Here is a 22,232-nt window from a genome sequence, read left to right on the forward strand (position 1 = left end):
TACCTCCCTTTTATTTCTTTCATTCTTTCCTTCTTTCTTTCTAATTCTTTCCTTATCTTCCTCCCTTTTTTTACTTCTTGCTTTATTTCCATCTCTCTCCCTCCCATTTCCTTCTTTCTAGCTTTTCTTTCTAGCTTTCTTTCTTCCCTTCTCTCTACCTCCTCTTTCTTTCTTGTTTTTCTTTCCTTCACTACCTTCATTTTGCTTTCTTTCTTTCTTTTTCTTTCTTTCTTATTTATTATTTCTTTATATTCCTTATATTCATTATTTCTTTGCTTATTCTTCGTATTTCTTTATTTCATTCCTTCTCAACCTCCCCTTTTCTTGCTTTCATTCTCTACCTCCCTATTTCTTTCTTTCATTCATTCTTTCTTTTCTCTTTCATTCCTTCTCTCTCCCTTCCTTTTTTTTTTTTTTACTTCTGGCTTAATTCCTTCTCTCTCCCTCCCATTTCTATCTATCTTTCTTTCATTTTTTTTTGTATTTCTTTCTTTCCTTCTCTACCTCCCTTTTATTTAGTTCATTCTTTCCTTCTTTCTTTCTCGTTCTTTCCTTATCTCTCCCTCCCTTTTTTTACTTTCTTGCTTTATTTCCATCTCTCTCCCTCCCATTACTTTTTTTCTTTCTACCGTCTTCTTTCTTTCTTTCTTTCTTTCTTTCTTTCTTTCTTTCCTTCTCCCCTTTTCCTTTATTTCTTTGTTTATTTATTTGTATTTCTTTCTTTCCTATATCTTCCCTTTTCTTTCTTTCTTTCTTTCTTTCTTTCTTTCCTTCTTTCTGTCTTTCTTTCTTTATCTCTATCTTCCATTTCTTCTTTCCTTCTCCCTTCCTCCCCTTTTCTTTCCATTCTTTCCTTCTTTCTTTCCTGCTTCATTTCCATCTCTCTCCCTCCCATTTCTGTCTTTCTTTCTACCATCTTTCTACTTTCTTTCTTTCTTTCTTTCTTTCTACTTCCCTTTATTTCTTTCATTCTTTCCTTCTTGTCTTTCTAATTCTTTCCTTATCTCTTCCTCACTTTTTTACTTCTTCTTTATTTGCATCTCTCTCCCTCCCTTTCTTTCTTTCTTTCTTTTTTTCTTTCTTTCTTTCTTTCTTTTTTTCTTTCTTTCTTTCTTTCATTTCTTCTTTCCTTCTCCCTTCCTCCCCTTTTCTTTCATTCTTTCCTGCTTCATTTCCATCTCTCTCCCTCCCATTTCTGTCTTTCTTTCTACCATGTTTCTACTTTCTTTCTTTCTTACTTTCTCTACCTCCCTTTTATTTATTTCATTCTTTCCTTCTTTCTTTCTAATTCTTTCCTTATCTTCCTCCTTTTTTTACTTCTTGCTTCATTTCCATCTCTATCCCTCACATTTCTTTCTTTCTTCCTTCTTCTTTCTTTCTAGCTTTCTTTCTTCCCTTCTCTCTACCTCCCTCTTTCTTTCTTGTTTTTTGTTTCCTTCTCTACCTTCATTTTGCTTTCTTTCTTTCTTTTTTCTTTCTTTGTTATTTATTATTTCTTATATTCCTTATATTCATTATTTGTTTGCTTATTCGTTCGTATTTCTTTATTTCATTCCTTCTCAACCTCCCCTTTTCTTTCTTTCATTCTCTACGTCCCTATTTCTTTCTTTCATTCATTCTTTCTTTCTCTTTCATTCCTTCTCTCTCCCTCCCTTTTTTTTTACTTCTGGCTTTAATTCCTTCTCTCTCCCTCCCATTTCTATCTATTTTTTTTATTCTTTTTCGTATTTCTTTCTTTCCTTCTTTCTTTCCTTCTCTACCTCCCTTTTATTTAGTTCATTCTTTCCTTCTTTCTTTCTCGTTCTTTCCTTATCTCTCCCTGCCTTTTTTTACTTCGTGCTTTATTTCCATCCCCTTCCCTCCCATTTCTTTCTTTCTTATTTTTTCTTTCCTTCTCTACCTTCATTTTGCTTTCTTTCTTTCTTTTTTCTTTCTTTCTTATTTATTATTTCTTATACTCCTTATATTCATTATTTCTTTGCTTATTCGTTCGTATTTTTTTTTCTCCTTCTTAACCTCCCCTTTTCTTTCTTTCATTCTCTACCTCCCTATTTCTTATTTTTTTCTTCTGATTGAAGCGCTAACACCAGCCATTTCCCCAATAATGATGGAAATGAAGCAGGAAAGAAAGAAGGAAAGAATGAAAGAAAAGGGGAGGAAGGGAGAAAAAATAGAAGAAATGAAAGATAGAGAGAAAGAAAGAAAGAAAAAAAGAAAGAATGAAAGAAAAGGGGAGGAAGGGAGAAGCAAAAAAGAATGAAAGAAAGAAAGAAAGAAATAGGGAGGTAGAGAATGAAAGAAAGAAAAGGGGAGGCTGACAAGGAAAGAAATAGAGAAATACAAGGAAATAAGCAAAGGAATAAGGAATATAACGAATAATAAATAAGAAAAGAAAGAAGGAAAGAAGGCAAAATAGAGGTAGAGAAGGGAAGAAAAAGAAAGAAAGAAAGAAAAGAAAGAGGGAGGTAGAGCGAAGGGAAGAAAAAAGAAAGAAAAAGGGAGGTAGAGAATGAAAGAAAGAAAGAAAAGGAGAGGTACAGAAAGAAAGAAAGAATGAAAAGGGGAGTTATAGGGAAAGAAAGAAATAAAGAAATACAAAGAAATAAGAAAAGAAATAAGGAAAAGGGGAGGAGGGGAGAAGGAAAGAAAGAAAGAAAGAAAGAAAAGAAAGAAAGAAAGAAAGAAAGAAAGAAAGAAAGAAAGAAAGAAAGAAAGAAAGAAAAGGGGAGATAGAGAATGAAAGAAAGAAAGAAAGAAAAGGGCAGGTACAGAAGGAAAGAAAGAAAGAAAGAGGAAGGAAGGAAGGAAGGAAGGAAGGAAGGAAGGAAGGAAGGAAGGAAAGAAAGATAGAAAGAAAGAAAGAAGAAGGAAGAAAGAAAGAAATGGGAGGGAGAGAGATGGAAATAAAGCAAGAAGTAAAAAAAGGGGAGGAAGAGATATGGAAAGAATTAGAAATAAAGAAGGGAAAGAATGAAGAAATAACAGGGAGGTAGAGAAAGAAAGAAAGAAAGAAAGAAAGAAAGAAAGTAGAAAGATGGTAGAAAGAAAGACAGAAATGGGAGGGAGAGAGATGGAAATGAAGCAGGAAAGAAAGAAGGAAAGAATGAAAGAAAAGGGGAGGTAAGGGAGAAGGAAAGAAGAAAGGAAAGATAGAGAGAAAGAAAGAAAGAAAGAAAGAAAGAAAGAAAGAAAGAAAGAAAGGAAGGAAGAAGGAAAGAAAGAAGGAAAGAAAGAAAGAAAGAAAGTTAGAAAGAAAGAAAGAAAGAAAGAAAGAAAGAAAGGTAGAAAGAAAGAAAGGTAGAAAGAAATAAAAGAAGAGTTATAGGGAAAGGAAGAAAGAAAGAAATACAAAGAAAAAGCAAAGAAATACGAAAAGGCGAGGAGGGGAGAAGGAAAGAAAGAAAGAAAGAAGACGGTAGAAAGAAATAAAGAAATGGGAGGGAGAGAGATGGAAATAAAGCAAGAAGTAAAAAAGGAGAGAGATATAAGGAAAGAACGAGAAAGAAAGAAGGAAAGAATGAACTAAATAAAGGGAGGTAGAGAAGGATAGAAAGAAGGAAAGAAAGAAAGCTTCATGTCTACCTCTCTCCATCCCATTTCTTTCTTTTATTCTACCTTCTTTCTTTCTTTCTTTCCTTCCTTCTCTAACTCCCCCTTTCTTTCTTTCCTTCCTTCCTTCCTTCTTTCTTTCTTTCTTTCTTTCCTTCTTTCTGCACCTGCCCCTTTTCTTTCTTTCTTTCTTTCTTTCTCTACTCCCTTTTTCTTTCTTAATTTCTTTCTTTCTTTTCTTTCTTTCTTTCTTTCTAGCTTTCTTTCTTCCCTTCTCTCTACCTCCCTCTTTCTTTCTTGTTTTTTCTTTCCTTCTCTACCTTCATTTTGCTTTCTTTCTTTTTTTCTTTCTTTCTTATTTCTTATTTTCCTTATATTCATTATTTCTTTGCTTATTCGTTCGTATTTCTTTATTTCTTTCCTTCTCAACCTCCCTTTTCTTTCTTTCATTCTCTACCTCCCAATTTCTTGCTTTCATTCCTTCTTTCTTCTTCTTCATTCCTTCTCTCTCCTCCCTTTTTTTTACTTCTGGCTTTAATTCCTTCTCTCTCCCTCCCATTTCTATCTATCTTTCTTTCATTCTTATTTCGTATTTCTTTCTTTCTTTCTTTCTTTCCTTCTCCCCTCCTCCCCTTTTCCTTATTTCTTTGTATTTCTTTCTTTCTTTCTTTCCTATAACTCCCCTTTCTTTCTTTCTTTCTTTCTTTCTTTCTTTCTTTCTTTTCTTTCTTCTCTCTATTTTCATTACTTCTTTCCTTCTCCTTCCTCCCCTTTTCTTTCATTCTTTCCTTCTTTCTTTCCTGCTTCATTTCCATCTCTCTCCCTCCCATTTCTGTCTTTATTTCTACCATCTTTCTACTTTCTTTCTTTCTTTCTTTCTTTCTTTCTTTCCCTATATCTCCCCTTTTCTTTCTTTCTTTCTTTTCTTTCTTTCTTTCTTTCCTTCTTTCTTTCTATCTTTCATTTCTTCTTTCCTTCTCCCTTCCTCCCCTTTTCTTTCATTCTTTCCTTCTTTCTTTCCTGCTTCATTTCCATCTCTCTCCCTCCCATTTCTGTCTTTATTTCTACCATCTTTCTACTTTCTTTCTTTCTTTCTTTCTTTCTTTCTTCCCTATATCTCCCCTTTTCTTTCTTTCTTTCTTTCTTTCTTTCTTTCCTTCTTTCTTTCTTTCTATCTTTCATTACTTCTTTCCTTCTCCCTTCCTCCCCTTTTTCTTTCATTCTTTCCTTCTTTCTTTCCTGCTTCATTCCATCTCTCCCCCTCGCATTTCTGTCTTTATTTCTACCATCTTTCTACTTTCTTTCTTTCTTTCTTTCTCTTTCTTTCTTTCTTTCCTTCCCTATATCTCCCCTTTTCTTTCTTTCTTCTTTCTTTCTTTCTTTCTTTCTTTCTTTCTATCTTTCATTTCTTCTTTCCTTCTCCCTTCCTCCCCTTTCTTTCCTTCTTTCTTTCCTGCTTCATTTCCATCTCTCTCCCTCCCATTTCTGTCTTTATTTCTACCATCTTTCTTTCTTTCTTTCTTTCTTTCTCTACCTCCCTTTTATTTATTTCATTCTTTCCTTCTTTCTTTCTAATTCTTTCCTTATCTCTTCCTCCCTTTTTTTTACTTCTTGCTTTATTTGCATCTCTCTCCCTCCCATTTCTTTCTTTCCTTATAACTCCCCTTTTCTTTCTTTCTTTCTTTCTTTCTTTTTCTTTCTTTCTTCATTCTTTCCTTCTTTCTTCCTGCTTCATTTCCACTCTTCTCCCTCCCATTTCTGTCTTTCTTTCTACCATCTTTCTACTTTCTTTCTTTCTTTCTTACTTTCTCTACCTCCCTTGTATTTCTTTCATTCTTTCCTTCTTTCTTTCTAATTCTTTCCTTATCTTCCTCCCTTTTTTACTTCTTGCTTTATTTCCATCTCTCTCCCTCCATTTCCTTCTTTCTAGCTTTCTTTCTATCTTTCTTTCTTCCTTCTCTCTACCTCCCTCTTTCTTTCTTGTTTTTCTTTCCTTCACTACCTTCGTTTGCTTTCTTTCTTTCTTTCTTTATTTATTATTTCTTATATTCCTTATATTCATTATTTCTTTGCTTATTCGTTCGTATTTCTTTATTTCATTCCTTCTCAACTTCCCCTTTTCTTCTTTCATTCTCTACCTCCCTATTTCTTTCTTCTTCATTCTTTCTTTCTCTTTCATTCCTTCTCTCTCCCTTCCTTTTTTTTTTTTACTTCTGGCTTTAATTCCTTCTCTCTCCCTCCCATTTCTATCTATCTTTCTTTCATTCTTTTTTTGTATTTCTTTCTTTCCTTCTCTACCTCCCTTTTATTAGTTCATTTCTTTCTTTTCTTTCTTTCTCGTTCTTTCCTTATCTCTCCCTCCTTTTTTTACTTCTTGCTTTATTTCCATCTCTCTCCCTCCCATTACTTTATTTCTTTCTACCGTCTTCTTTCTTTCTTTCTTTCTTTCCTTCTCCCCTCCTCCCCTTTTCCTTATTTCTTTGCTTATTTATTTGTATTTCTTTCTTTCCCTATATCTTCCCTTTTCTTTCTTTCTTTCTATCTTTCTTTCCTTCTTTCTGTCTTTCTTTCTTTCTCTCTATCTTCCATTTCTTCTTTCCTTCTCCCTTTCTCCCTTTTCTTTCATTCTTTCCTTCTTTCTTTCCTGCTTCATTTCCATCTCTCTCCCTCCCATTTCTGTCTTTCTTTCTACCATCTTTCTACTTTCTTTCTTTCTTTCTTTCTTTCTTTCTTTCTTTCTTTCTTTCTTTCTTTCTTTCTTTCTTTCTCTACCTTTCTTTCTTTCCTTCTGTACCTTCCCTTTTCTTTCTTTCATTCTCTACCTACCTTTTTCTTTCTTTCTTTCTTCCCTTCACTATACCTCCCTCTTCTTTCTACCTTCTTCTTTCTACCTTCTTGTTTCTTTCTTTCTTTCTTTCTTTCTTTCTTTCCTGCTTTATTTCCATCTCTCTCCCTCCCATTTCTGTCTTTCTTTCTACCATCTTTCTACCATCTTTCTACTTTCTTTCTTTCTTTCTCTCTTTCTTTCTTTCTCTACCTCCCTTTTATTTCTTTCATTCTTTCCTTCTTTCTTTCTCATTCTTTCCTTATCTCTTCCTCCCTTTTTTTTCTTCTTGCTTTATTTCCATCTCTCTCCCTCCCATTTCTTTCTTTCTTTCTTTCTTTCTTTCCTTCTTTCCTTCTTTCCTTCTTTCTTTCTTTCTTTCTTTATTTCCTTCTGTACCTGCCCTTTTCTTTCTTTCCTTCTCCCCCCCACCATTTTTACTTTGTTCCCTTCTCTCTCTCTTTCTTTCTTGCTTCCTTTCCTTCTCTCTCTCTTTCTTTCTTTCCTTCTTTCCTTTTATACCTCCCCTTTTTATCTTTCTTTCATTCTCTACTTCCCCTTTCTTTCTTTCTTTCTCTTTCTTTCTTTCTTTCTCTCTCTCTCTCTCTCTCTCTCTCTCTCTCTCTCTCTCTCTTTCTTTCGTTCCTTCTCTTTCTTTCTTTCTTTCTTTCCTTCTGTACCTGCCCTTTTCTTTCTGTGATTCATTCTCTACCTCCCTTTTTCTTTCTTTCTTTCTTTCTTTCTTTCTTTCTCTTTCATTCTTTATCTCTCCATCCCTTTTTTTACTTTTTGCTTTATTTTCATCTCTCTCCCTCCCATTTCTTTATTTATTTCTACCTTCTTCTTTCTTTCCTTCTTTCCTTCTTTCTTTCTTTCTTTCTTTCTTTTTCCTTATTTCTTTCTCTTTCCTTCTCTCTCCCTCCCTTTTTTTGGTTCTTGCTTCCTTTCTTTCTCTATTCCTCTCTTTTTTTCATTCTTTCCTTCTAATTCCCACCACTTTTTTATTTCCTTCTTTCATTCTTTTATTCTTTCTTTCCTTCTTTCTTTCTTTCTCTCTCCCTCCCTTTTTTTTAGTTCTGGCTATCTCTGCTTCTCTGTTCATCCCATTCATTTCTTTCTTTCTTTCCCTCCCTTTTTTTATTTCTTGCTTTCTTTTCCTCCTCTCTCCCTCCCATTTCTTTCTTTCTTTCTTTCTTTCTTTCTCCCTCCCTCTTCTTTTTTCTTTCTTTCTTTCTTTCTTTCTTTCATTCTCTCTCCCTCCCTCTTTCTTTTTTCTTTAATTCTTTCTTTCCCTCCCATTCTTTTCTTTCTTTCTTTCTCTTTCTTTCCTCCTCTCTTCCCCCTTTGCTTTCTTTCTTTCCTTCTTCCTTTCTTGATTTCTTAAATTTTTTCATTCTTTATTTCTTTCCTTCTTTCCTTTTATCCTTCTTTCTTTATTTCTTTCTTTCTTTCTCTCTCTCTTTCTTTCTTCTTTCCTTTTCTCTCCATCCATTTTTTGCTTTCTTTACTTCTCTCTTCCTCCCTTTTTTTCTTTCTTTCTTTCATACTTTCTTTCTTACTTTATTTCTTTTGTTATTTTCCTCTCTCTCCCACCATTTTTTGGGTTTCTCTCTCCTGATATTCTCTCTTCTCTCTTTTCCATGTTTTCTTTCTTCTGTTTTTCTTTATCTCTAGAATAAAAAAGAGAGACTAATGAATAGAGAGAAGAGAGAGGAACGTTGAGCAGAAAGATCGATTAACCGTCTCAATAAAAATCTAACTATCTGCAAAAATTAAGAATATTTTATCTGACGTAAACCCACCTACAGATACAACAGTGTGTTTCAAGTGTTAATGTGACTATTCCTTTGACACAATGGAAGAGTAAATATTACTTCCACTTATCCTAAAAGTAGTAGAGGTATGTTTTCAATCAGAGCCAAGGTCTGGTATGTTTTATATCTGCCGCTGATCAAATCATTAAGTATAAAGTATGCATGCTATGACACAGTTTGTCCAGTGTGAAAGTTACTTTCTTTATTTCCCCTTTTTGCCGTTTATATTATACTGGCTGAACATGGAAAAAAAAACAAGCAAGGCATGATATATGCAAAACATATTATTGCGACATATTGCTGTATTACTGTAACAAATGTATGAATATATGCTTTCAGCTGATTTAGCAAGTTTAGTAATTGATCATAGCTATACTAGATATTTTGGTAACTTCTTCCGCTTTCTTCGAGATGAGACATTGGATGTTGATGTCATGTCTGTCTTGGGTGCACTTCTCGGAAAAGTGGCACAGTCTTTCTATAATTCTTTGTGGTTCAGCTTCGAGACAAAGAGGGGGGGGGGGGGCGGCTAGCAGTTATCTGAAGTAGAGTTAAGATTCTTATAAGCTTATAAGCTTATTACATATTGAAATAGGCATTTTAGCATTTTACCTAGTACATCATATGACAATTTAATGTGATACCTTAGTCACATCCATTAAAGTCGCCCCCCCCCCCCCCCCCCTTAAAATGTCTATTCTAAACATATCCCTTGCACTAAGTCCTATTCCACCTGGCCCATTCCGTCAGCAACTTTTTTGGACTGCAGCGACTAACTCACTACCCCCCTCGATGCAGCCTGGAGAAAGGCAGTCAGGTGCTGTCTGTCCCTATAACCCTTTTGGTGTTACAACTTGGGGGAGGGAGTGTCTGTAATGGAGTGCATTTCATAATCTTCATCTAGTATTTCCTGGTTCACAAATGTGAGAGTGGCTTGGTCAACAGCTTTTCCTACACACTTTTTAAGACAGAGGAGAATACAGCAGACCATGACAGCCAAAGTCACAAGAATTATCAGGATGGTTATTCCTATCTGCGTCAATAACCCTTGCCACTCTCCTTTGATCCAGGTGAAGTATTGATCCCAGGGGTTGGTGAGCTCTGTATTATTTTTTAATTCCCTGGACAGATCCTCAAGTTTCCTGATGGCCAAGGTCACTTTACCAGTTGGTCCAGTGTCATGTGGGATACAGTACTTGTACATGTACTTGTTTCAGGTAACATTTTACACATACGCCCCTTTTCAGCTAGGACCAGATCTAAGGCCATGCGGTTTTGGAAGGTCATATGTGAAGCAGCTTCTAGTTTCTCAGCTAAACCTTGGAGTGCATCTCTAGTGTAATTGACAAACCTTTGTTGGCTGTAGTAGATGTAATTTATCCAGTCTACATTCTTGTTTATGGTGATGATAGGGATTAGAGACTCAAATCCTGCTGCGACTTGGTCTCTTGCTTTGAACTCATCTGGGACTCCTCTAGGGTCCCCTATGGCATCTATGTACACATGAGGGTCAAAGCTTCCTGCTGGGGCATTCTTACGTCTTCTGTTAGGCCTGGGCACATTATTCACGTCTGGCTTTATCTGTATAGTGGCCTCTGAGAAAATATGCAGAGGCATTATGGCCTTGGCCAGTGCACATTCTCCTGTACACTGTTCCGTCAACCTGCTTCTGATTTTCATGTCTCCGCAGATCCAGTACACATCTTCCAAAGACTGGACTTGATTTTGCACTAGATCTGCAAAGGCCTCACTATAAGATTCACAGTAACCCTTAGTGAAATTCCCAAGAGAGTGTATACAGAGAGGCTAGGGTATACGGGGAGACTAAGGTAAAAAGAAGACAGGCTAGTGTATATAGAAGATAGGCATGTGTATACAGAAGTTAGGCTGGGGTATACAGAGAGGCTACTATATACAGAGAGGCTGGGGTACACAGAGAGCTACAGAGAGGCTAGTTTATACAGAGAGGCTAGGGTATACAGAGAGGCTAGTCTATACAGAAGACAGCCAATGGTATACAGAGAGCCTGGGGTACACAGAGAGGCTATTGTATGCAGACTGGTTTCTGTATTCACACAGCCTAGTGTATACAGAGAGGCAGGGTTATACAGAGAGCCTGTGGTATACAATAAACAGGCTGGGGTATACAGAGAGGCTAGTGTATACAAAGAAGCTAGGGTATTCCGTGAGGCTAGTGTACAAAAAAGACAAACAAGGGAATAGAGAGAGGCTAGTGTATACAGAATTCTGGCTAGTGTATACAGAAAGGCTAGTATGTACAGAAGACAGGATAGTGTATACAGATAGGATAGTGTATACAGAAGATAGAGTGGGGTATAAAGTGAGCCTGGGGTATACAGAGAAGCTAGGGTATGCAGACGGCCGGCTAGTGTATATAAAAGACAAGCTAGGGTATACAGAAGACAGGCTGGAATACACAGAGAGGCTTTTGTATACAGAGAGGCTGGAGTAAACCGAGAGGCTAGTGTATACAGAGATACTGGCGTACAGAGAGAGGCTAGTGTGTAAAGAGGGGCTAGTGTATACAGAGAGGCTATGGTATACAGAGAGGCTAGTGTATACAGAAGACTGGCTAGTGTATACAGAGAGGCTAGTGTGTACAGAAGGTAGGCTAGTGTATACAGATAGGCTAGTATATTCAGAAGACAGTCTGGGTAATACAGAGAGGCTAGTGTATACAGAGAAGCTATGGTATACAGAAGACAGGCTAGTGTATATAAAAGGCAAGCTAAGGTATAGAGAGAGCCTAAGGTATACAGATAGCCTAGTGTATAGATAGAGGCTAGTGTATACAGAAAAGCTTGAGTATGCAGAGAGGCTGGCGTATACAGCGAGGCTAGTGTTATTAAAAAAGGGTGGGGTATACAGAGAGACTAGGGTATACAGAAAAAAGGCTAGTGTAAATAGATGTCAGGCACGTGTATACAGCAGACAGGCTGGGGTATACAGAGAGGCCAGTGTATACAGAGAGGCTAGGGGATACAGTGAGGCTAGTGTATACAGAAGACAGGCTGGAGCATACAGAGAGGCTAGTGTTTACACAGAGGCTGGGGTATACCGAGAGGTTAGTGTATATAGAGATGCTGGGGTTCACGGAGAGGCAAGTGTGTAAATATGGGCTAGTGTATACAGAGAGGATAGTTTATACATAGAGGCTAGGTTATACAGAGAGGCTAGTGTATACTGAAGACAGCCAATGGTATACACAGAGGATAGTGAATACAAAGAGGCTAGTGTATACAGAAGACTGGCTAGTGTATATACAGAGGCTAGCGTGTACAAAAGGTAGACTAGTGTATACAGATAGGCTAGTGTATTCAAAAGACAGTCTGGGGTATACAAAGAGGCTGGTGTGTACAGAGAAGCTGGGGTATACAGAGAAGATATGGTATACAAAAAACAGGCTAGTGTATATAAAAGACAAGCTAGGGTATACAGAAAGTCTAAGGTATACAGAGAGCCTAGTGTATACAGAGAGGCTAGTGTATACAGAAAAGCTAGTGTATGCAGAGAGGCTGGGGTATACAGCTAAGCTAGTGTATACAGAAAACAGGCAAGAGTATTCAGAGAGAGTGGGGTATACAGAGCAACTAGGGTATACAGAAAAAGGCTAGTGTAAATAGATGTCAGGCATGTGTATACAGAAAACAGGCTGGGGTATACAGAGAGGCTAGGGGAAACAGTGAGGCTAGTGTATACAAAAGGCAAGCTAGGGTATACAGAGTGGCTAGTGTATAAAGAAAAGCTAGTGTATACAGAGAGATTGGGGTATACAGAGAGGCTAGGGTTTACAGAAAACAGGCTGGGCTATACAAAAAGCCTGGGATATACAGAGAGACTAGTGTAAAAAGAAGACATGCTAGTGCTAACAGAGAGCCTGGGGTATACAGAGAGGCTAGGGTATACCTTGAGGCTAGTATATACGGATAGGCTAGTATATACTAATATATAGAAGACAGGCTGGGGTATGCAGAGAGGCTAGTGTGTAAAGAGAGGCTGGGGTACACAGAGAGGCTAATGTATAAAGGCAGGCTAGTGTATACAGAGAGGCTGGGGTATACAGTGAGGCTAGTGTATACAAAAGACCGACTAGTGTATACAGATAAGCTAGAGTATACAGAAGAACGTCCTGGGTATACAGAGATGGTGGAGTATACAGAGAGGCTAGGGTATACAGAGAGATTGGCTTGGTTACACAGAGTGGCTAGTGTAGATGTTGTAGTGTATACAGATGGACTAGTGTACACAGAGAGGCTGGGGTATACAGAGAGCCTATGGTATAAAGAAAACAGGCTGGTGTATACAGAGAGGCAAATGTATACAGAGAGGCTAGGGTTTACAGTAAGGCTAGTGTATACAATACGCAAGCTAGGGTATACAGCGAGGCTAGTTTTTACAGACAGTCTAGTGTTTACAGAGATGCCTATGGTTTACAATAAACAGGCTGGGGAATACAGAGAGGCCAGTGTATAAAGAGAGGCTAGTATATACACAAAGGCTAATGTATACCGTGAGGCTAGTGTACACAAAAGACAAACAAGTGTATGCAGAATACTGGCTAGTTTATACAGAGAGGCTTGCGTGTACAGAAGACAAGACTTTATTGATATGTTTTGCTATTGCAACTACTTCTAAATCATGTAAAGCGTCCCACTGTTTTTTTCATATTTTGTTGCGGTTAAAGGTCAGTGTTTTGACAATTACACAAAATAGATCCAAACAGTGCAAAAGTTTATTTTTACCATTGATGACCGATATTGGTTGAACAGTAAACGGTTTACTTTAGAAGTAAGATGTTAGATTTAAGAGATATTATTCTCTACATATAGCGGAGTTTTAGATTACTTTTTGTTGAATAATAGATTATTTAGAATCATTATTCTCATTATTCTAAATATGTCGGAGTGTAAGTATTGCAGTAAAACGATATTGCTTTTGAGAGAGTTGTATTATTAGTTACGTTTTTTTATTAGTACGAGTTGTATGATTATACATAGGATTTTATTTTTATACATACCAGACCAGTAGGACAGTTTAGATTTTGCTTAATATTGCAGAGAGTAGGTATTGCGGTTAACAGTAAAGAAATCGGAAGGATTAGTTGCAGTAGCTTCAAAATGACTGAGAAATAATAGATGAGTACTACACATTCCGTTTCCTAATGCAAAGTGATACCAGCTAATTGTGAGAATAGCAAAACTGTTCACATCAGTAGCTAGAGATGATTTGAATATGTGCAGCGTGTAAAGTAGCAATAAGATGGTTTTGTATTATCCTAGAATTAGCAGTAGTCCCTATTAAGGTGAGTAGGTTTACCAGGATTTAGACAGCAATCTCTATACTCTAATAATACATTTAGCAAAATAAGAAAGGATAATATTGAAACTGTATATACAGGTCGAGTTGAACTGGAAATACATAAAATATCTAGCTTACCTTTATATTGTTCAAGAGAGCGTTGCAAAGTAATAACAAGACAGAGTGTCAGAATGGCAATTAGATGAGATGATTGCTGTATAACACGAAATATCAGCAATGACGTGACAAGTTTTCTATCATTTTTCAGGATCCTTACGTATCTTTAATCATGTAGCGAGTGTAATCAGTAGAGATGTGAGATAGATGAAATGTCAATTCCCATTGGTTACTTTTACAGGTAACCATTTATACAGTTAACACGGCTACATACAGCTAAAGGGTATACATTATATAAGAGTAAATTGAATTAGCTTGAAAATTCCAAAGTGTAAATCGTTCCATGAATTTTCTGAAATGTATGTTAAGCACGAAGACGGCTAGTACTGGCTGTTTTAATAACAATAGCCAGTGTAGGTGTGGGTTATCAGTAACCCTGAACGTAGTCAGGGGCGGATCCGGGGGGCAACAGGGCAATTGCCCCCCCCCCCCCCCCCGAAAATATCACACCGATTGACTTGCAGGCTGCAGCGCTGCTATGCCCAAGTCTCTCTCTCTGTCTCATCAGCAATCAGCGGCCTCAGAGAGAGAGAGACTCTGGTGTGTTACATGGCGCCGCTGGACCAGGAGGAGCTAGGAGGTGGGTGGAGCTGAGCCGTTGGCTTGGCAACCCTGCACTCGTTGCTAGCGCCTGCCCGCCTGGCGTCTAGCAACGAGTGATGTCATTGAGACAGTCATGTGACTCACATCGGAATCGGAGTCTCAGACTCAGAGCCGACGTGACAGGAGCTGCCTGGAGGAGTGGCACTGTGTGGCAGAGGCAGAGCGCCAGCAATCTTCCTTCTATGCGTCCGCCCCTGAGTGTGTTGAGTGTGCTGGCCCCTCCTACCTGCATCACCTCCTCCCTCCATCTTGTCCATACTCATCACAATCACTCACACTGAATGCAGGCCTCCGCCCCTGACAGCAGGAAAGTGACATGGCAAGTGACAATTGGCAACAAATGACAGGTGACATGGCAAGTGGCCATCTGTATCTGGTGGCAGGTGACGTGGCAAGTAACAATCCGCAATGTGTAGCAGGTGACGTGGCAAGTGGCAATCTGCAACATGTGGCAGGTAACGTGGCAAGTGACAGTCCGCAACGTGTGGCAGGTGATGTGGAAATCCGTATCTGGTGGCAGATGACGTGGAAAATTACAATCTGCAACATGATGTGGCAAGTGACAGTCCGCAACGTGTGGCAGGTGACATGGCAAGTGGCAATCCGTATCTGGTGGCAGATGACGTGGCAAATGACAATCTGCAAAGTGTGGCAGGTGACATGGCAAGTGACAATCTGCAACATGTGACAGGTGACGTGGCAAGTGACAGTCTGCAACATGTGGCAGGTGACGTGGAAATCCGTATCTGGTGGCAGATGATGTGGCAATTGACAATCTGCAACATGTGGCAGGTGACGTGGCAAGTTACAGTCCGCAACATGTGGCAGGTGACGTGGAAATCTGTATCTGGTGGCAGATGGTGTGGCAAGTGACAATCTGCAACGTGTGGCAGGTGACGTGGCAAGTGACAATCTGCAACGTGTGGCAGGTAACGTGGCAAGTGACAGTCCGCAATGTGTGGCAGGTGATGTGGAAATCCGTATCTGGTGGCAAGTGACAATCTGCAACGTGTGGCAGGTGATGTGGCAGGTGGTGTGGCAAGTGACAATTCGCATCTGGTGGCAGGTGGCGTGGCAAGTGAGAGTCCGCAACGTGTGGCATGGCAAGTGACAATCTGCAACTGGTGGCAGGTGACACACTCGGGGCTCTCACTGATTCTGCATTATGGTGAGTTGAACCATTTCATTTTATATAACATTCTATATAACAATGTAATAATAGAAATAATGCGCTTCCAACATCCTGACACCATATTAACCATGGTGCCGGGATGATTGAAACACTAACACCAGCCATGTCCCCGATAAATTGCCCGCAAAAAAACGTATTTTCTGGCAGTGCCCCCCCCCCCCCAAGACTAGACTCTGGATCCGCCCCTGAACGTAGTATTGTGGGTTATCAGTAACCATGAACGTTAATAGTGAGAGAGTTAATAGTGAGAGAGGGTGTGAATGCAAAATAGTTCCATTATGTTTTATCAATGAAATCAGGACTTTAATGCTTTCTTTTGCTGTTGCAACTACAACTCAATCATGTAACCCTGAGATTGCTGATATCAGCTGATATCAATGACTGTTCCGTTACGCAATCGGTTTCTAATGGACAGCATAATGTAATATCAGTAAATGTTAAGAATGTGAGACGTTTAACATTAGGGTGTATACTTGATGTGGATGGGACTATCCTCTCTGTATATGCCAGATTTTCTTCTGTTTTCTGTATACATGACACTGTCTTCTTTATACCCTAGCCTGTCTTCTATATACACGACCCTCTCTGTTATATACTATCGTCTCTGTATACCACACCATCTCTGAATACACTAGCCGGTCTTCGATATACACTAACCTATGATCTGAATACACTAGCCCTCATGCCCTAGCCATTCTTCTGTTTACATTAGTTTCTCTGTATACCTTTGTCTCTCCATACCCCAAAATGTCTTCTATAACACTAGCCTCTCTGAATACACTAGCCTGTCTTCGGTAAAAACTTGTCTCTCTGTAACACTAGCCTGTCTTCTGTACACACTTGCCTCTCTGTATACCCCAGCCTATTTTCTTTATACCATAGGCTCTCTGTATACCCCAGCCTCTCTGTATACACTAGTCCGTCTGTATACACTACAGTATCTACACTAGCCTCTCTGTGTAACCCAGCCTATCTCGCTGTATGCCCTAGCCTCTCTTTATACTCCACCATCTCTGTATACCCAGGACTTCTTCTGTATACTCTAGCCTGTCTGTATACACTAGTCGGTCTTTTGTATACACTAGCCTCACTGTATACCCAACCCTCTCTGTATACACAAGCTCTCTGTATACCCCAGCCTCTCTGTATACACTAGCCTGTCTTTAAACACTAGCCTCTCTGTGTACCCCAGCCTCTCTTTACACACTAGCCTCTCGGCATACCCCAGCCTGTCTTCTATATATTAGTATCCCTACGGCCACATCAGCCTGAATGTTTCCAATCTCATCTGATCTCGGATGCTAAGCATGGTCGGGCCTGGTTAGTACATGGATGGGAGACCTCCTGGGAATACCAGATGCCGTAGGATTTTTGTCATATGTTGTTGGCGTCGATGACCTGTTTTATTTTTTTGCTTGTTTGCCGAGGTGACCATCTTGGCGTTTGTAAAGAGGGTTGAGAGTGGCCAGCAAGGTTGCTTACGGCGACATCACCTTGAATGCACCTGATCTTGTCTGATCTTGAATGCTAAGCAGGGTCTGGCCTGGATAGTACCTGGATAGGACACCACCTGGGAATACCAGGTGCCATAGGCTTTTTTTTTTAATATGTTGTTGGCGTCGACGACCTGTTTCTTTTTTGCCTGTTTGCCGAGGTGACCATCTTGGCATTTGTCAAGAGGGTTGAGAGTGGCTAGCAAGATCCCCTACGGCCACATCACCCTGAATGCGCCCGATACCATCTGATCTCGGATGCTAAGCAGGGTCGGGCCTGGTTAGTACCTGGATGGGAGACCGCCTAGGAATACAAGGTGCCGTTGGCTTTTTTTTAATATGTTGTTAGCGTCGACGACCTGTTTTATTTTTCTGCTTGTTTGCCAAGGTGACCATCTTGGCATTTGTCAAGAGGGTTTAGAGTGACCAGCTAGATGGCCTACAGCTACATCACCCTGAATGCGCCCAATCTCGTCTGATCTCTGATGCTAAGCAGGGACGTGCCTGGTTAGTACCTGGATGGGAGACTGCCGGAGAAAACCAGGTGCCGTGGGCTTTTTTTTATATGTTGTTGGCATCGAAGACCTGTTTTATTTTTCTACTTGTTTGCCGAGGTGACCATCTTGGCATTTGTCAAGAGGGTTGAAAGTGGCCTGCAAGATCGCCTATGGCCTCATCACCCGGGATATGCCTGATCTCGTCTGATCTCGGATGCTAAGCAGGCTCGGGCCTGGTTAGTACCAGGATGGGATTCCGCCTGGGAATACCAGGTGCCGTAGGCTTTTTTTTAATATGTTGTTGACATCGACGACCTGTTTTATTTTTCTGCATGTTTGCCGAGGTGACCATCTTGGCATTTGTCAAGAGGGTTGAGAGTGGCCAGCAAGTTTGTCTACGGCCACATCACCCTGAATGCACCTGATCTTGTCTGATCTTGAATGCTAAGCAGGGTCAGGCCTGGTTAGTACCTGGATGAGAGACCGACTGGGAATACCAGGTGCCATAGGCTTTTTTTAATATTTTGTTGGCATCGACGACCTGTTTATTTTTTCTGCTTGTTTGCTGAGGTGACCATCTTGGCGTTTGTCAAGAGGGTTGAGCAGGGCCGGATTAACATAGGGGCTATTGGAGCTGCAGCTCCAGGCCCCTTTCTCAAAATAGGCCCATTTGGCCAAAAAAAATAAAAATAAAAGATCGACTTCCAGGATTGTAGCTCGGCGATCAGGAGTCACAGAGACCACATTTGGGGGGTAGGTAGCTAAAGACCCACTCCAGCACTGGTTAAAATATGGGGCTGCTATCATCTATGGTTCCGGAGATACAGGGCTGCTTGCGCAGCCTGTCAGAAGCTACATAGAGAGCGGCAGTATAAATACAAGCTGGAACGCTCTGCAGCAGACCGAGAGGATAAACTCTCAGTGCTTATAATAATTATTTGTATATTACTTATGATAATTAACCCCTTGCCACCCAGGCCCATTCTGAGACTTCTCTCCTACATGTAAAAGTCATCATTTTTTTTATGCTAGAAAATTACTCAGAACCCTCAAGCATTATATATTGTTTTAGCAGACACCCTATGGAATAAAATGGTGGTCTTTGCAACTTTTTATGTTACATGATATTTGTGCAGCAATTTTCCAAACTTTTTTTGGAAAGAAACTATTTCATTCATTAAAAAAAACACTAAAGTTAGCACAATTTTTTGTTGTGTACTAAGCGATGCTTTACATTTTTTTACAGGTTACATGTTTAGAGTTACAGAGGAGGTCTAGTGCTAGAATTATTGCTCTCGCTCTAACGATAGTGGCGTATGTAACCTGTGTGTATCTGGCTCTGATACTAACCAGCGCCTACCCAGGGACTGACTAGTATCTCCCCCAGCCTGTCCTCACACACCCTCTCGCCTGCTAACCTGTGAATGGGGCAATCACTTCGGCAGTGTTATTGTGTTCTGCCAGTGAATACAATGATCAGTGTTGCTAACTATAGCTGGCAGCACTGATTGTTTTGGGGAAAACCTGACAGGCTGGTTGTACTCAAGTCGGTTAATAGTTGACTTGTGTAAAACCAGCTAGCCTATACATAGATCGACTATGACTGGTCTCTGCTTAATTGGTGTAATTTCAATACAAGTCTGGCCTGCTTAACCACTACGCAGTCCCTAAACATCCTTCCACAAACCTTTACATTTTTCCTTCCCAGATTACTTCATCCTCCTCTCCCATACATAGTGCCCACTGTCATACTCTCCACACTTCTCTCCTATACATAGTGCCCACTGTCATACTCTCCACACTTCTCTCCTGTACATACTGCTCACTGTCTTACCCTCCACACTTCTCTCCTATACATAGTGCCCACTGTCATACCCTCCACACTCCTCTCCTGTACATACTACTCACTGCCATACCCTCCACACTCCTCTCCTATACATGGTGACCACTGTTATACCTCCAACACTTGTCTCCTATACATAGTGCCCACTGTCATACCCTCCACACTCCTTTCCTGTACATACTACTCACTGTCATACCCTCCACACTTCTCTCCTATACATAGTGCCCACTGTCATACCCTCCACACTCCTTTCCTGTACATACTACTCACTGTCATACCCTCCACACTTCTCTCCTATACATAGTGCCCACTGTCATACCCTCCACACTTCTCTCCTATACATAGTGCCCACTGTCATGCCCTCCACACTCCTCTCCTGTACATACTACTCACTGTCATTCCCTCCATACTCCTCTCCTATACATAGTGCCCAGCGTCATACCCTCCCTCCACACTCCTCTCCTGTAATTACTGCTTACTGTCCTACTCTCCACACTTCTTTCCTGTACATAGTGCCCACTGTCATACCCTCCACACTCCTGTACATATTGCTCACTGTCATACCCTCCACACTCTTCTCTTATACATAGTGCCCAATGTCATACCCTCTACACTCCTCTGCTGTGCATACTGCCCACTGTCATACCCTTCACACTCCTCTCCTGTACATAGTGCCTTCTGCCATACCCTCTGCACTCCTCTCATGTACATAGTGCCCACTGTTAGACCATCCACATTCCTCTCCCTCACCTGCACATACTTCCCACTTTTATACTATAAGGTAATGAGGGAACCATCTTGTTAGAAGACATCCATTTTGGGTAATGGAAAAATTACTGTTAGCTTGACATAGAAACCTATTGCTTAAGGTCATATGTGTTTTTTTCTTGTACAAGGCATTTAGAATTATCACAAAGTTAGATATCTGTTCAGAACAGATGGATGTGGTTAAGCTACTTCCCTTTTTAAGAGCAGAAGTAACTTCATGGCGTTAGACCACAGGCCTGTCTTGCACCACACCTAAGAAACATTTTAAACTGTATAAAAATGTATATATTTAGCTTTTTGTTACTAGGCAGAAATATTGCTTGTACAAAAAACCATGATGACGTAGTAAAATATACTATCTTGCATATTTTATGTGGCAGTCCCTGATTGGCTAAACCACAGGGCTGTGCTTTAGCTCAAACTAAATAAAACTACTGTGTGTGCTCCAATATGCACAGTCATTATTCACGTACAATCCTGTATGTGTGATGTCTGTCCACCGGTGATCGGGACCTCCGCTCCTCCATCCTAGCCTAGGCTACCAGGGGTATTATTAAGAAGACGAAGCACCTAACAGTTTTGGTACCAGAAAAGTGGGGTCATCTTGCGACAGGTAAGTCACTTTACTCCTTTTTGCCTAAAAGGTGAATGGTGTGAATACTTACTCTGTCCAGATGGTCGCCATGAACTTAGTTTAATTTAAAAGAAATAACTGTGCCTTCGCGACGGACTAGGTTGGTCCCTCGGGAGGTTAAAAGGGCTCGCAAGGAATTTATAGGTTTAGGGGAGTCCGACTAGGTTGGTCTGACTTAAAACTATTGGTAATAGTATTTTTAACACGGGAAGTAGTAGATTACGCCCGTGACAAAGGGATTGGTGGAGTGGACGCCCATTTGAATTTTTTTTTTAAAAAGTGCACTATAAATTGATAAATGTATTGCAATACGGTTATTTCATGTCTTAAAGTATATTAAGAATATGTCTGTTTCTCTCTAGGTACGTGTGTAAGTATATAGAGTATAAGTTTTAATATAGAGTATAAGGAAAATAATTGTTGTTGTTTAAATGAGTGCAGAGTATGAGGAGCCCTCTTGTAGTGACATAGCATCCGCCTGCCCCCATTGCACGTTAGGTCTACTCTTCCTATGAATAGATGACAAGTGGATTTTACTGACCACCAGACCAGGGGGGTTCTCTTGCAGACTTGGTGTAAGAGGGGTATATCCCGCCACCAGGAAAGATTTACCCTTCATCGTATATTAAGGGTAAATCTTCATAGTTTTATATAAGTCCATCTGCCCCAAAAAAGATCAGGGATCCTACTCCCAGACCAGAGACCGGATTGTTGGACAAACCGGGTGTTATCACCTGTGTCCTGCCACTAGACACACACTGCCCAGACTACTAGATGGGGAATTCTGCAGCAACCCAAGCCATGGCCACCCCATCACCCTATGAATTTGTCAGTAATATGATCCCTGGCCCCCAGGTAGAACCATTTTGGACACAAGTCCGAGAAAGGTGTCAGCAATTGGGGATACATGACCCAGGGCCATATGGTCCTTGTACTGAGGAAGACTGGCAGGAAGTAAGTAAAATATGCCAAATCCACAAAAATTCGTACCCTCCAGGGAAGTGGGAAAATATTCAATATATAAAAGATTGTTACCATGCATGGGATAAATGTCTACACAAATATAAAAAGAAGCATATTAATAAAACTACAAAGCTTACTCCAAATATAGGACCCAGTGCTATGGCTGAAGCCCCTGCACCCCCTTCACCTCCCCCTCCCCCGCCTCAATGTCCACCCCCACCTTATGTTATGGTAAAAAATGAGGATGGGACGCCAGGTTCATACCTTCAATTATATCCTTCACTGGATCCTGTAGTCCTAGCCGCCATAACACACACCACAGCAACATCACAACAAGTGGCCCAATGGAAACAAATAAGTAGGGGCAGAGAGGAAGAGGGGAGACAGGAAGAAGTTACAGGACAAGAAGAAGTGGGTAGTCCCGAAATGCAGGAATTAGAGGCAAAAATAAAAGAGTTTGAAGAGAAGAAAAAGGAGGAAGAAGAGAGAATAGGGAAAAGGAGAACTGAGTTAGAAACACTTATGGGAGACCTAAAACAAAAAGAAATAGTCCTCA

At 40.1% G+C, this 22,232-nt stretch overlaps 6 pseudogenes; all 6 read left to right on the forward strand.

Moving 5' to 3' along the window:
- Positions 1–16,728: 16,728 nt before the first annotated feature.
- On the forward strand, positions 16,729–16,847 carry LOC143981333 (5S ribosomal RNA; annotated as a pseudogene).
- Positions 16,848–16,954: 107 nt separating this feature from the next.
- LOC143981338 (5S ribosomal RNA) lies at positions 16,955–17,073 on the forward strand (annotated as a pseudogene).
- Positions 17,074–17,181: 108 nt separating this feature from the next.
- On the forward strand, positions 17,182–17,300 carry LOC143981344 (5S ribosomal RNA; annotated as a pseudogene).
- Positions 17,301–17,408: 108 nt separating this feature from the next.
- Positions 17,409–17,527, forward strand: LOC143981335 (5S ribosomal RNA; annotated as a pseudogene).
- Positions 17,528–17,634: 107 nt separating this feature from the next.
- LOC143981322 (5S ribosomal RNA) lies at positions 17,635–17,753 on the forward strand (annotated as a pseudogene).
- Positions 17,754–17,861: 108 nt separating this feature from the next.
- On the forward strand, positions 17,862–17,980 carry LOC143981330 (5S ribosomal RNA; annotated as a pseudogene).
- Positions 17,981–22,232: the final 4,252 nt, after the last annotated feature.

The sequence above is a fragment of the Lithobates pipiens genome, unplaced genomic scaffold (genome assembly GCF_037356315.1).
Source record: "Lithobates pipiens isolate NorthernLeopardFrog02 unplaced genomic scaffold, aLitPip1_a1.2 Scaffold_138, whole genome shotgun sequence".
In the NCBI taxonomy this organism is placed as follows: domain Eukaryota; kingdom Metazoa; phylum Chordata; class Amphibia; order Anura; family Ranidae; genus Lithobates; species Lithobates pipiens.